We start from the raw sequence: 4,690 nt of genomic DNA on the forward strand, positions 1-4,690 counted from the left end.
CTGTAAGCCGTTATTAAATTCCATTTTTTCCTCAACTTTCACTCCACACTGTTACAAAAGCTCCATTAAAACTTTATGAAATCCCTTATTGAATATGAACATCCCCTTGCTGCCAAAGTTAACCCTGACAGAAAAGTCTGTACCGTTTGAAGGTCGAGTATTTAAACATACTTGCACTCAAATACCTGGTCGTCCTTGTGACTTTTCAGTGTATTCCATAAAGAATTTCAGATTCAGACAAATATTTAAACAACTTTTAAAAATTCAAAGTGTGCTCTATACACAAAAGTAAGGTAAATTCTGTTTTCCCAAAGGTATGTTAAGAAACTAGGCTGAGTAAATACAATTAAAGGTAGCATTTATTCTAAGTGGATTTTAGTAGCAGATGGAAAAACATTTGAGACAAAAGTCTTAAGTTTCAGTTTTTATAGAGGAGATTTTATGAAGTTTAGTTTGCAGAGAAAGGTGGTCTGATGAGATGTAATTGGCAGATAAAGAGAAGGTTAATACAGACAGACTTAATTAGAAAAGCTAGCATTATTTCACTGATCTGATGGTTCAGATCAGGAAGAAAAGGACCTGATTTCATTCTGACAGAAATGACAAAAGCAGAATGGGAACTCTGGAGATAAGAGTCCTTCACAGCATTGTTCTTTTCTCGACCATGGTGACCTCCTATAGGAAACGTGATTTTATAATTGCTTCGTATCAACAGAGCTTCACAGACATGGACTCTGCTTTTGGTAAGAATCCTCTCTAATCAGTCATTCATCCAATCCGCAGGAACTTCAGAGAGGCAGGCTCCACTTCTGTGAAAAACAACAAGCTCTGGCTAAGAGTGAGTCTGGAGAGTACAGTCACATTAAGTAAATTAGAATACGTGCTGGTGAGTCTCGTTTGTCAGATAAAAAGCAGCTTTTTAAAATCACAACCTTTAAGCAGGTATTAAAACATACATTTCATTAGGCTCAAATTTCTGGTTTTGAATTGGTCTGAAGTAATATTCAAGTTTTAAAGTATAAAAACCACAATAATATAGAGATATAAAGACCATCAAACATCCATCTGTGCTTGATTTATAATGTTTCACCTAGTGATAAAGGTAATAAAATGAATGTGCTTTTCAATAATATTGTAATTCACTGAATTGGTCTGTAGCTTATGGAAATGATGTGACTCAGGCAGCCTCTGGTGCAGAGCCTCAGGAACGGCAGAAGCTAGGTGAGCGTCAGAGATGGTGGTTTCAGTTCGAGATGCCGTCTTGAGTTGTATTTAAGTCACAAAAATGAGACATCCAAGTCGACCAACACCTGTGCTTTGAAGACTTGAATAAGACCCATGGTCTTAGAATCAAGTTGGCCTGTGAGCTGCAGACTGCAGCTGCTGCAAATGTTGCATCGCGAATGGATGCGATTGGTTCCTCTCCAGTGATGTTGGTGAATAATGGGATGTTAATGGCTCATGAAAGTATGTTCAAGTTAGCTGTAGCTTCAAAATAATGAATGAATGTCTCATTAGCCTTAGCGATTGAGTGAAATTCAAAACTTCAACGCCTCCAGCAAGCAGTCATTCCTCAATATGCAAAAGGTCAAACCTTCTATGCAAAGCAAGGTGCAGAACAAGCGGTCGGTTTTCACCAGGCTACTTCTCCACCGTGTCCACTTCTTGTCCCATGATGGAAATAAGAATTGGACAAACTTTTTTTTCTTTAAATCTGGTCATCTCCTTTTTTTACTCTCATTCTAGATAAGATGATTGTTTTCACCCCAGGACACAAAGCATGGGATAGATATATCTCAAGTACGTAATACTATTTGTGTGTATATAGATTTCCTAACCAATCAGTGGGACCGTCTGACTGATACAAATCCTTTGGCTTCCCAGAAACCACATCTGCAGGAAATTATCAGCCTATGTGACTGTTTAAAAAGACAACTCAATTAATCTCTCCATACTTGTGTTGTGTCACGTTAAGTTTACTTGCTAGCTTTACTTAGATGGTCTGAACAAAAAAGGACTATTGCTTTTCTACTAAAAAGATGTCATATTTTCATTATTCTTTCACAGTTGAAGACCATCTTGTAGAGGCAGAAGAGTAAATGACAGAGGTGGAAGAAAAAACAGGAGGTGTGACAGGAAAGGAGGATGGGAAGGCTGGCAGTAGGAAAGGAGCATGCTGAGGTTCTTCCTGAATTGAACCTATTAGGGAGTGTGTTCAGCTCGTTTGCTCCGTCCAGACTGATCCTCCTTTCACTTGAGGCCTGTGATCTTCTTCATCCCTGACCACACAACCCTGCTGGTTATTGCTCTGTTGGAGTTTGCTCTCCAGCTTCTTCCTGTACGCCTCCCTGCTGTCTCTAATTTTCCCCTTAAAGTAGCTTCTGTATCCCTCAATAACTCCCTTCCTCCATCCATCATGACTCTTTTTATTTCTTGTGTAGCAGTTCCTCCAGGTCACCATTGATCCAGAGTTTTGCTATTAGGCGAGTATCTCACTCTTCTGATGGGGATGGTTGTCCACAAAAGACTTCATATAGTCGGTCACACAATCAGTCATGTCATTGATGTCCAATCCCTGTGGCACAGAGCAATCCTATCTGCAGCCTCAAAACAAACCTGCAGAGTTTCCTCAGCTCCTTGTTAACACTTTCTCACAATTCTCTTTGTTACAGGCTGAATCTGAACTAGGAGTTTATATTTTAAGAGAGAAAAACAGTGATTTCATTTTCCTAAGGGAGGTCTTGCTTCGGAGATGTATGATTCCTTGACATTTGAAAAGAATAAATCCAATATCTTGCTTTCTCTCTTTCTACAGTTGGGAACTTTCTGCTAAGCAATGTCTTTGCTGCAGAGATGACAACACGTGTTGCTGACAAGTCCTGTGTTCAAATTCAGTCAAATTCAAAAACACCTTACTTATCCCAAAGACAAATCAAAAGCTGATGACACTAATATGTTCAGAGTTGTTGTGGGTAGGAAGAATGTTGAGTGACAGTAAGTCTTGTAGTGAATCTGAAGCAGTGAAGACTGTTGCTGTACAATGATTGTCATGACAGGCAAACGGCTCAATATCCAGGAAACAGAGACAATATCCCACGGTAATATAACCCGGATATATGCAAACACACAATGCCTCAACCAATAAAATATATTAATAAAATACAAGTCTGTACAGGAAAAATCTAAGAAATTTATCAAACTGATCACAGCAGCATGTTAAATGTTAAGAAGACCAGCAAGAGGGAAGAGAAGGATCTGATGCTATTGGAAGATGTGGGATCCTTACCTTTGAGTTTCTGTGTAGTTAATGTTGGTTAGGGTAAAACTGCAGTACAGTCCAGCGATATGCAGAATTTTAGACCTGAAAACATTAAAAAACAGGTGAAAAATATTTCCCTTTAGGTGTGACAGCTGCTTTGTCTGTGAATGATCAGCATCTCCATCAGGAGAAAAGGCTCAGGCATGCACAGCAGCTTGAGCCCACTGCGAACCAGGAAAAACAAGATAATAGACAGAGAGCAGGAAACAAGATAAACTCTTGTTTTGGAGACAAAAAAGCAACAGCTGGAGATTCCCTGCAACCAGCTCCACACGACTCTGACTGCCCATGTAATTAGGACTGTGGTGGAGGATTTCCAACAATCAGAGAGTAGGAAATGAGAGGTTAGGACACAGTGAGCATGGCTTGATGGGAAAAACTACCTTCAATCTCTTTGAATACTTTGACTGATGGAAGAAGTATTAGATTAAATAAGCATTAGGTGTTTCCTGGGCTGAAGGTGGCAATAAAATTACGCTTCTTTCCCCTCACAATTTAGACTACCGCCAGCTTAAATCACGGATAGGTCTTTATATCGTAATCATGTTGAAATCTAACTGATGAAAACAAATTCAACAAATGCATTTCCAAAATTTTACACAAATTAAAATGCGCAATGAAAAAGTTGACCCTTCAATGAAAAGAAATAGTAACGACTTTCTATATATCATAACAGAACCACAAGTTGCAGATGTTTCCTCTAACTCATTTTAACATAGTTGTGGAGAAATCCTGGTCTCTTTCCATCTCTGTTCGTTGTTGGTTTAATCTGTCAGACAAACAGCCTCAGATTTTAGTCGGGGTGTAATGGCTCACCTGGTTTTAAAGTCATGGCTCAGCACGTTTTCAATCTGCTATACAATATATGTTTTAATTTTTTAATTCTTTTTGTCGGTCAGCTAAAATTAAATACATTTTATCATGTTTAGAACTGACCAAAGATTTTTTTTTAGGTAAATAAAGTAGCACATGCAGTCAGAGCCTGTGCCAGCAGATGGAATTTACAAAAATGTAATCAAATGAAAATATTCACTGTTTATGTGTAAATGATTGAATAATACTTGTTTGAGAACGCAACACGTCTAAATCACTTAAGAGTTGTTTTGTTTAAAACAACCTAATTTATCCTCCGTACCTGTTAAACTAGGTTGTGTGTCTTTTTTTAAAGTTGCGGTGAATTCTAACCTTCTGCATGCGTTATACTATAACGATGTATTGGTTTAATACGTGCCAAGCAAACAGACTGAGCTCTGGTGGATGTTTTCAGTATGAATTTATTTACAAAAATAAATTCATACTGAATTTATTTCAGTATGAAATAAATTCAGTAAAATAAATTCAGTATTTTAGTCTAGATATGAAAATCTAGAT

The 4,690-nt window shown here is 37.9% G+C and overlaps 1 long non-coding RNA gene across 1 annotated transcript in view; it reads right to left on the reverse strand.

Annotated features, from left to right (window-relative positions):
* Positions 1-416: 416 nt before the first annotated feature.
* The window catches only part of LOC103146706 (uncharacterized), a 20,952-nt gene continuing 16,678 nt past the window's right edge, over positions 417-4,690 (reverse strand). The window contains exons 4-5 of the long non-coding RNA XR_477170.2: positions 3,287-3,361; positions 417-809 (exon numbers count right to left, since the gene is read on the reverse strand). This is a non-coding gene — a long non-coding RNA (uncharacterized LOC103146706). The remainder of the gene's footprint in view (positions 810-3,286; positions 3,362-4,690) is intronic.

Source organism: Poecilia formosa, unplaced genomic scaffold, assembly GCF_000485575.1.
Source record: "Poecilia formosa unplaced genomic scaffold, Poecilia_formosa-5.1.2 Scaffold167, whole genome shotgun sequence".
NCBI lineage: Eukaryota > Metazoa > Chordata > Actinopteri > Cyprinodontiformes > Poeciliidae > Poecilia > Poecilia formosa.